Genomic DNA, 11424 nt, shown 5'->3' on the forward strand with positions numbered 1-11424 from the left:
GAGTGGTTCTGGCGTCAGTGACTGCCAGGGCATCAGATGGCCATATTTTGCAGCGGAAGCAACACTACATTAGGTGCGAGCGATTTCGCGGAGGCCCGGAGAGCCCCAACTTCGCGTGCGCGAAGAGCGAGTGTGGGACAGTTACTTCGTTATTTACTTTCCTCAAATACAATTTTCAATTTCTTCATTACGGCCCCTCTTTCTCTTCCTTCCTTCCTTCACTCCGATTTTTTCCCTGCCTGTACGATGCGGTTCAGGTGTCCACCGAGACAACAGAGAATAACTGCGCCATTTTCTTTCCTCAAAAGCGTTGCGTTCAAAGGGGCAAGGCAGCGCGCCGAACGGGTGGTGGCGTTCCGTGGACTCCCTGGCAGCGCTACAACACGCTGTCGCTTTCCACTCCTAAAGGCGAAGCTTAAGCGTCATTAATTAGCAGTTAATTAGAATTTAATCATTAATCAGTAATGAGCCATTTATTAGTAATTTGCCATTACTTAGTAATTAGTACTTACTTATGTGTGACGTCATCCAGTGGTGAAGTCACTAGTGCCACAGAGGCAGTCAAAGTGGTGCGGAAAACGCTTTCGCCTCTAAGCACTTTACGCCTCTACGCACTTGATAATGAGCTGTATGCACTACTAAAAGTGCGCCAAAAATACATTTGCAATGCCTAATGAAGTGCGTAGCATGTGAAGCACAGTTTGATAATGACTACAGGTTGCTTTTTGTTCTCTTCGCACTTTACAGACTACGACCCCACTTTGCCTGAGGACACCGAGAATGCTATGCTCGAGAAAACCGTTGCTGCTGCTGAAAGCAGCAACTTCAACGCTACCGCAGATGAAAAAAAAAAGCAGCCCACCGCAAAACACACCATGCTCTCAAAAAGGAGCTAAAAGCCGTAACCAAACGGAAGTAGTGAAGCTGGAAGGGATTCTGCACACAGATAAAGACGCGCCTGCGGTTTCTGGCCATCTCATAGCGAAAAGAATGCGAGTGTGCTCCAAAAGGGTGTGGCCGCATCACTGCACTGGAAAAGTACACAGCGGAATAAATAAAAATGGTCGAACAAAATAAGCCTTTTATGTTCTCTGATAACTGAAAAAACAAATACCTGAAAGCACCGTCCTATATATCCCAAAGGAACATCTTTTGAAGATCAGGGAAATCCCTTTTAAGAACAATGTTTTCCGGCATTCTTCTTCTGTCCAGAAAACACGTGTCTAGAATCTTTTGACTGATGCCACACAAATTGCATATTTTAATGCTTTTTATCCTTCTCTCAGCTTATGCATTTGTAAAGTTTGGTCTTTTTCAATGAAATCACCCCCAACTGAAATGCTGTATTGGCGATGCAGGTACTGAATTAAGAAAACAGCTACAATGATTTCAGTTCTTGTATCCGTCTCTTCACGGATCAATAAGGCTATACCTTCTGGTGCGTAGAAACCAACCACAGGCTTCTTGTTCAAAATAACTGTTCAGCGTCTGGTAGATAAAGCTCTTAGATAAAAGCAAGTAAACACTTTAACACAATGAAATGGTGAATGCAAATTGAAAAGGGCAATTTCAGTTTATTGCTGTATTTACAAGTTTTGAGCCTACTGCTCGCAACATGCGCCTCATTACTTGTTTGCTGGTGCCTGAATCGCTGCACGGGCCCACTGCCACGGCAAAGAGCCTTTGTGCATGAAATAGTCGGCAAAAATATTGCGTGCATCCGATGCAAATTGGACAAAGTTTTTCCATTGAGTCCTTTCTAGCTCAATCAGCTGTTTTTTTTCTGTTTCCGCCGTACAATGCCTAGGGTTGGAGTTCTCGAATTCATCTTCACAGTCCACATAGCCAGCTGGCACACACTCTTCTGTCGTTGTACACATAAAATTGTGAAGAACGCAACACGCAAGGACAACAAACTCGGCATTGTGGGGCAGAAGGTTCAGACGTACCAGCATAACTCTCCAGCGAGATGCAAGAATCCTGAACGCGTTCTCACAATGCTCAGTTTTGTACACTGCAAAAGAGAAACTTCCACAACTACAAGTAAATAAGGCAGGAGACAGTAAACAACAGAAGATAAGGAAAGCTGAAACTTGAAAACGCTTACAATGAACACCGATACAGTCAAGTTTAAGATTTTAGTGCCAAATTATTGTACTGTTGTAAAAGCCATACTTGAATGAGTTAAGATGAGTTAACTTGTGGTGCATTTACCATATGAGTGGTAATACCAAAAGCACTTTAAATGAATAATCAGATGCACTAAATTTATTAATCTGCACTTATGACAGTTTTTTTTTGCATCTTGCTCGAGCAACCTCAAGCTCAGTACAAAAGATTGAGGAACTTAATTGCCTTGACCTGCTCAATCTGTAGTTGAAAACGCTGTGTTTGCAGTCCATGTGCCTTCCCGGAAATTGCCGCATAAAGTCTCGTCTCAACTGAAACGCTTCATCACCCACAAGCAGACAAGAGACCGCCTGGGCGCTGTTCGGCAGTCTTGCCAGACCTGGATCGTGTAGGGATTCCCGCCCGAGGCACTTTCGAAATGTGCATGATTTAGAAATCCCTCCATCACTGTGGCGTCCTGTGACTCCTACATCTACCATGATGAACTTGTAATTAGCATGAAACACTGCCATGAAGACAATGGTGAACGTTTTCTTTAAAAAAAAACACATTTTGCTCACATGCCATCGTTTGCTTGAAGGGTTAAATATGAATTTGTTATTCATTAACTAAAATGTTATTTATGCTGATACCACAGTTCTACCTTTCTGAGGTATGCATCACACATAAAATAGAACTACTGAATGTCAGCAGCTCAGTGACTGCTCAATAACTGTTCTCGGTAGGAGCGGCCTGCCCCATGCTAGCCAAAACTGTGTACTTTCCTTAAAAGCCTGTACTGCCTGAAGCCCATGCGTCACTTGAATATTGCTGTTCCAGTGTTTAGCGGAATGCCAAAAGGTGAACGTGATTTGTACTTACGTAGTAATTACTCATTATTACAACTGAAGCAAAACTTTTTTTCGGTCAACTGCAAAGCCTCTGAGAAAGCTGTACAACTTTCCGCTGCAGTTGTATGGCTGCACTTAGGTGGATGATAATGAGTGAATACTGCCTTGCCACTTTAAGATACAAGAAAAGCTGGGTAATTCTGTATTCTGTTTGTGCTAATGCAGGCTCTTTGTATTGGGCTTATCATACACAGGAACAGATGACAAAATGTGATATAAATAAAAAACCTCCTACCTTGCAGTTGAAGTAGTTGCTTCCTGAATTTGGTGGCCCCATGATCTGTACATGTTTGCCATCTACGGCAGCCAAGCAATGTAGAAAAATCTACCGCTTGCAAAAGCCCTTGCCAATCTCTTGCCATTCAGCATTTCCTGGCACCTGTAAGAACAGAGGGCCCCCTTACAAAATATGTCCTGTGCCACCGATATTCTCTTGGTGTTAGGTAAATAGCAAATCTCATCATTGACTACAACCAAGAAAACAACAAAAGAATGAAAACTTCAAACAGGTTTATTTGCAAAAAGAAGCAAGATAACAGGAACCATATTTTGTAAAACAAGAAAAGTCATCATAATGGCACTGTCATGTTTCTGCTATAGACACAGCCGGATTCTTGGACGCACTTTCGAAATCTTTCGGGGCTAGACTTTCTCGTAACAAATTTTCAATGGCAGGACAAGTCCCAATTCTTTAAACATTAACACGCCAGAAGTGCAAAGCAGTGTTTCTGCAGCTATATACTCACAGAGCAGTGTTTCTGCAGCGCTGGTGTCTTGTCCTTCTCTTGTGTCGTCTTTCATTGCGCTGTTTTTCCAATTCGTCATACATGTACCAACCAGCCCGTATTTGCCCTCTTCTAAAATATACTCACAGGCATGTGGATATACTTCAGGTGATTCCACAGCACTCGACAGTTATCATGAATCACCTTCGGCATGTCTCTATACCAATCCTGAAAGCTGCGAAAGGTGCCTGCAGACCAACACAGCAATATTTCACGCAATGATTGCTGAAGAATGTATAACATTGCAAAGTTTATCACCGCACCTGAGAGTGATGACTAGCCACTCTTCAGAATTCAAGGGCTCACGGCCACGGAACACCTTTGTTAAGGGATTCTACACGATGCAGTACAACTCGTCGAACTTCTGCGGCGGCATTCTATAAAATTTGAAGAATAAAAGAGGATCTTCGCTCATCACCTGGAACTGGGAAGAAAAACAATGCATCATAATGCATTCTTCTAAACCTAAGGATTTGTTGAGTACACATGCCGTGCTCATTGTAATTGAAAAACAGGAACTGTTGAGGTAGCTTAAACTCATAAAGCTCCACAAATTACTTCCACTGTTACCTAGAATGAATCAAAATTACAGTAAAGAAGCATAGAAAACAGTGGGGCATATTGTGCCCTTGTTCTCATTTAGGCCTTTAAGGAGGCACTGTTTTTGGCCTTAAGGCTGCGGTAGCAAAACATCATAGTCAAAACCGCAATTTCTTTGAGCACTCATCTCAAATTGGATGCTCAGGGAAAACTGAGTACTGCTTAATTTTTCTCACGCTCCCAGCTTCTTCTCCTGCCGCTGTTATACTCGTAATAAACTTGGCTACTTTGAAGTTATAAGTAGCTGAGCCCCTCTGTCGTGGATCCAAGGCCGGCGTGCGGGCTGCCGGTCAGTCCGTAATTTTCAACTTAGAGCAGTAATTGACCACAACATCGAAATGCACAAAACGAGAGAGATTACTACCTTCGCTGCACTATGTAGCTGTTCTTTATCAAGCGCCGAAAACTCAGGGACTCGGCGGGTTCATGCATGAGTGTGAACTCGCCGAGTCACCGGCGAGCTCATACTCATCAATTGCGCACATAGAATTAGTTCGTTACTGCTACATAACAGTAGCGCGGAAATCAGGAGTCGTATAAAAATACATGGATCATGGACAACTACGCAGCCAATCGAGAGCGAATTCCGTGCAAATTTAAACTCGCTGACTGTTGATTACGAACGCGCGTCAAACTATATATGCAAAAACGTACTCGCCCCCATGTGATACCCTCCTTCAGATTTCTTTTTTTTTTCGCCACAGCTGATGCACCCACAACCTCATTTTCTTGTTCTGTTCCTCTTTTTTTTTCCTCAGAACCAACAGCTTCAGCAAAATCCGCCGCACACGTCCCATAGCGATGTATCAGCCACTCTTAAGCCACTCGCCGACGCGGGCCAGACGGGGCACGACACCGCTCAAGGAGCAATGTTGAACGCCATTCTCACGTTTCAGGCACCGTCATGCTGGCTACCTGTCAGCACATGCCCTTCCTTGAACCAATCAGCGCCTGCCTACTTCTTTCCTGCTTCCGAATCGGCACATCATATTCCCCAGACAGGATGCGACTTATTGCCGTGGCACTGCATCCCTGACTTGGCGCTCGGATCCCACTTCACCTCGCAACGATCCTCAATCACGTCACCGGTTACGGGACTCGGAAGGCGCTCCCTACTTAAGCCACTCGCCGACGCGGGCCAGACAAGGCACGATACCGCTCAAGGAGCAATGCTGAACGCCCCTCTCACGTTTTAGGCACCGTCATGCTGGCTACCTGTCAGCACATGCCCTTCCATGAACCAATCAGCGCCTGCCTGCTTCTTTCCTGCTTCCGAATCGGCACACCATATTCCCCAGATAGGATGCGACGTATTCCCGTGGCACTGCATTGCAGATTTGGCGCTCGGATCCCACTTCACCTGGCAACGATCTTCAATCACGTCTCCGGTTACGGGACTCGGAAGGCACTCCCTACTTAAGCCACCCGCCGACGCGGGCCAGACGGGGCACGATACCGCTCAAGGAGCAATGTTGAACGCCCTTCTCACGTTTCAGGGAGGGGCTGTCATGCTGTCTACCGGTCGCCACATTCCCCTTCCTGGAACTATCAACACCCGCCTGCTTCTTTCCTGCTTCCGAACCGGCCCACCATATTCGTCAGACAGGATGCGACTTCTTGCCGTGGCACTGCATTACAGACTTGGCGCTCGAATCCCACTTCACCTGGCAACAATCTTCAATCCTGTCATCGGTCACGGGACTCGGAAGACGCTCCCTACTTAAACCACTCGACGACGCCTGCCAGACGGGGCGCGGCACCGCTCAAGGAACAATGTTGAACGCCCTTCTCACTTTCAGGTTAGTTATTTAAGCCTGTCTAAAGAATATCGCACCAGCAATCGTTGCTTGACTGCGGTGTCGGGCCAAAACAGCTGGATATGGCGGAGGTTGATTCGTGCTTCTTGCGGCGCAGAAATTCTCGCAGCACTGTATGAACTCATGCTGTTGATTTCTGGTGATGTCGAGCTCAATCAGGGCCCTCCGAGTTCGCCCGAATTTGAGTCCTTGATGAAAACAATAGAACAATTACAGGAAAACCAGACAACTATCCTGTACGAAATTCAACAGCTTAAAACCGCAAAGTCCTCCCACAATGAAGTACTAGTGTCCATAATATACCGCGTTGTGGCACTAGAAGCAACACATCTCCCAACACCTACCTACGAACATAGCATTACCGCTTAGATCTACAAAGATATTTCTGTTCTTAAAGCGTCAAGCACTGATGCAAGTAAAAGGCTACGCAGAAGTAATCTTAATTTCTTTGTCTTAAACGACACCAAAGACAGACGTGGCAAGATTCAGAACGACAAATATTGACACTGTGTGCTGACAAACTAAATCTTCGTTTTGATTCCAGGACCCTTGAACGTGTGCATGGCAAAGGTAAATTCTCGGAATCGAAGCATCACCAGATAGTAGTTAAATTCCCTCATTTAAAAACTACGAAAACCATCCTGGCACGTGGTACTAAGCTAAAAGGTACCAAAACTGCAATCAGGGAAGACATTGCTTCTGCCACACGAATGACGTGATCAATTATTGCAGTTTATTCCACCACGGAAATGTCCCTTCAAACTACGATTCGACAAGCGTCACTTTGACGACAACTGTTACGCTTTTGCTGCCATTTCTAACAGTGTGATAGAAACCACCCAGACCACTGATATTATTCCCGCAAGCAGTTCTACTAGCGATACTGCTTCTCCATATCAATAACTAACGATCAGTTCGGCTTCCCGTATTCCCATCCCGGCACCAACCACCATCACGCACAACTCTTAACATCGAATGCACCAATATACACAGCATCATACCTAAATGGAATGAGCTGCTCAGCTTCGTTGAAGATATTGACGCTGACACCCCACTCTTAACCGAGACATGGCTGAACGATAATATTAGAGACAACAAAGTTCTTTATTGTAACTCAAATTACCTATTATACGGACGTGATAGGAACTATCGGAGGGGACGGGGAGTTTTAATGACAGCGGTAAATTGCTTATCATCTTCACTCGTACGTCATGATGAAAACTTGGAACTTACATTGATACTTATAGGCAATTCGCCTCCCAAGGCGAACTTTGGCATACGTTATCAGCCACCTGACACAATCCCATCCTCCTGCAATTTCTTAGATCTTTTTATTTGGCGACTTTAATTGCCCTGATATCAAGTGGTCTCTCATGTCTACCTCAAATGGTTCGTCAACCGACTTCAGACAATGTATCGACCTAGCACTAGATCATTACCTCCAGCAAATAATATCATGGCCTACCAGAAGCGATAACACTCTACACCTCCTGCTCGCATCACCCTCCGATAATGTAAGGTTTAAATTTCTTTCCAGGTATCAGCGATCACAACCTGCTTCACATTACTATTTCATTAGCAATCGAAAAACGATCACCAGCGAGAAAACTAATCACGGATTACAAAAGAGCAAACTTTGAAAGCATTAATTACACACTAGATGAGTTTCTGGCCGCTTTATACAGTTTTTATTTATCTTATTTATCTCGCACGGTAAATGCTAATTGGGAGTTGTTTAAGAACAAATTAGAGCACTTTAAAAACCAATGCATTCCTACAATTTGATAAAATCGGACAATTACAACCCCTGGTTTAATAAACGCCTCAATACTAAAATGTAAAAAACGTTTTTACAGGACTGCAAAGGAGGGTAACAATCCTGAAAATTGGGGCCGGACCACTCATGCGTGAAACAGTACCTAAAAGAGCTAGCTGAGGCTAAGGAGAAATTCCAAACACCTGACTTGGTTTTAATTCTGCGACCCAACCCCAGCAAATTCTGGCGTCTTCTATTCAACAAATCCCGTCCTAACCAATTCAAACTCGCAGATCTCGGTGGCGAAAATGTTGACCCTGAGAAATGCGCTACCGCACAAAACGACTACTTTGTTTATGCTTTCATGCCCGCCAACATCACCAGCGTCAATCACGCACCTAGCATTCATTTACACCCCATGAGAGAAATATAAATTAATGAACAGGACATATGAAACCTCATTAGCTCACTTCCGCTATCAATATCAGGTGGCTGCGACGAAATTAACAGCAAACTGTTAAAAAACACTGCATCACTGCTGTGTTGCATACTCTGCATGATCTTTTCTGAATCCCTGGACACTGGTAACGTACCTGACGACTGGAAAAAAACCCTAATAAGACCACTTTTTAAATCAGGTGACCGCTCAAGCCCATTTAAACTATCGCCCAATATCTCTGACTAGTATTCCTTCAAAACTCTTTGAACATATTATAGCATCTAACCTTGGGGCACACCTTGAATCAATTAACTTCTTCTATCTTCAACAGGAGGTTTCTAGAAAGCTATATTCATGTGAAACACAACTAGCCGAATATACTCATGATCGATTGCAGTACATGGACGACCATTATCTGATTGATTCCATCTTTTTATGTTTTTCGAAGATGTTTGATCCTGTCCCAAATAATCACTTGTTACTAAAGTTGTCCGGCATTGGTTTAGCACGAAAAGTGTTATCATGGTGCTAGCACTACTTGAATGGGCGCGGTCAGTTCACATGCGATAACAATTATACATCTCCTATTTAGAGCGTGACATCCGGTGTCCTTCAGGGTGCCGTGTTGTTCCCATTACTGTTCCTAATTTACATCAGAGATCTGCCTTTCAACATGAAATATAAACTGAGATTGTTCGGTTAAGATTGGTCCGGTTAAGATTAAGAGGATGAAGTTAATTCACGCGTTGAATGGATTTCAGAATGGGCAAGAGTGGTGGAAGGAATCGAAGATTTATTTGCGGTAATGAACATTCAAAATCGTCTGGGCGCTCCTTCGGAGGTGTCGCAGAATATTTACATGTCTTCACTGGGCAGCAAATCTGTCTTGCCGGCTCTCGGCGGAGCACTTTAGTGAGACAGCGACAAGTCACCTCTTCAAGCAGTCGCATGTTCATGGAGATCCAAGACAGAGGAGGATCCAGGTGAGGTTTTTGAGTAACTGTGCGAAATGGCACCCACGTGGCTGACAACGTGATTGGTTTTTTGGTTTATTGGGGTTTAACTTCCCAAAGCAACTTAGACTATGAGTGAGCCGACCTACTGCTAACAGCACTGATCTGTCGTATGCCAGCCGGCAGGTGAAAGATGAATCCAGTTTTAAACACCTCGCGTGTCTTGTATACTGGGCTGGAACAGTCGATTGATTACTCCGTCTACACTCGTGTAAGGGCTGCGCTTTTTTCTAGACACTGACCTTGTGCGCCCCTTTCGTGAAAGCGACATTTTCCCACTCAGCTCTTTTGATCACAGTGCAATGCAGATTACATGTTGCCTGTTTTTGCAATGGCATGTATTTTAGCACAATTTAGCGTGAGCATGGGGCATCCATTTTGAACTTAACGCATTCAAATTGTGGATGATAAACGGCCGACGGTAACCGCTCGCTATAGACGAGGCTGGTAAATTGATATCAACCAGGCTGATAAATGACAGAATTAGGGCGGAGGCATGAGCATACAGCAATGGGAAATTGCACTCGGCGTAATGACGGTTTGGCTGGCGGTGTGAAACGGCGCTGTGCGCGCGAGACTCGCGGTGGTTAAAGCGAGGTAGCTCTCATCTCGTCTTTGTTTTCGCTCGCTATCTGTCAAAATCGCTATGAAAATAAATCTCACCTTTATTATATTTGAAGTTACAAGTTACTGCGTTATTGGTAGAAGTTCCTGTGCTGTTCGTTTTCGCCTCGGACTATTCTTGTTGCACCCGAAAACTTTTCTATTTACATCTGATTGTTCAGAGCCACATTTAGAACGTTAGTTAATAATTGCGAACAAATTATTAAAATAGTCTAAACAAAAAAATAGGAGCACATACTTTACATACATCCTCACAATATTCACTTCATTTCAGGTTGGAAGAAATCTTTGGTTTCTTTGCATCGTCTATCTTGGCTGGGACGCCCGGTATATGAGAAAGCTTTTGCGATTGAAAAACGTCTTATGAGACTCAGAAGAGATCATGTGTTTGGAGGAGGCGTTGTCTCTTCACACCTATTGATGTGCTGCTGAGGAACAGCTGACGTGCCGGGCGCGAAAGGACCATGAGCGCCGGCAGACAGCACTGATTTGGTTAGCCGAAAAGAGATGCCTCGGTCAAAGTACTCTTGACAGCACTTAAACCCCGCTTGAGAGCATTATTATAAGCTAGAGCTGTGGCTCAATGTTTGCGGAAAAGCACGTGATCGAGTTGTTCCAGCAACGTGACAAAAATTCTCATCAATCGGCGGCATCAGTTAACAAACCCAACAAACTGGCGGTGCGTTCTGTCTCAGTCGGCTCGGGGAACTCGATGATGGCTTGCATTTTCTCGGGAAAAGGGCGGAACGGGAAAGACGGTCCTTGCCGCAGACCCCGTCGTGAGCAGTGGAAATACGATATAACGTTTGCGCGAAGCCTACCTCCTTTTCTTGGTGCACGTAGCTTTAGAGGTTGATTAGGTTAGGAAAAGACGACAGGAACAAGCATTTCTGTAGAAATCGCGTCCAGCAGCGCAAAATATTATCTCACTGAGTTTGATATCCGGAACGTTCGTACTCATTAAAAGATATTTCGAAACGACCATATCGAAACACGTCAGCTTTGCTATCGGCAGTATATTTATCTGTCACTCGAACGAGAAATTTTCAAATGTCTTTTTTTTACGTATTAAAAGGCCGCCCAAACAATCACTGCAGCGTAGTAAAAATACACTCTCTGCGGCAGATGAATGTTCATAGTGAATAGCTTTTAGTTTCAGTTTCGGGTTGTGAGTTTTTTTCTGCGTAGAGCTGATTTCATGAAGGAAAGTTCTAGCAGATGACGTGGAGGATTTGTATGTTATCTTTGTCACTCATCGCTCATGCACTACGCAATCTGGACGGGTGAAAATAGACTATGGAACATAGCTATGGAACATAGACAAAAGAAGAAGACACGCAAGAAAAGACTGGCTGGTCATAGATTCGTTG

The sequence above is a fragment of the Amblyomma mixtum genome, chromosome 3 (assembly GCF_055824585.1).
Source record: "Amblyomma mixtum isolate Tamu chromosome 3, ASM5582458v1, whole genome shotgun sequence".
NCBI lineage: Eukaryota > Metazoa > Arthropoda > Arachnida > Ixodida > Ixodidae > Amblyomma > Amblyomma mixtum.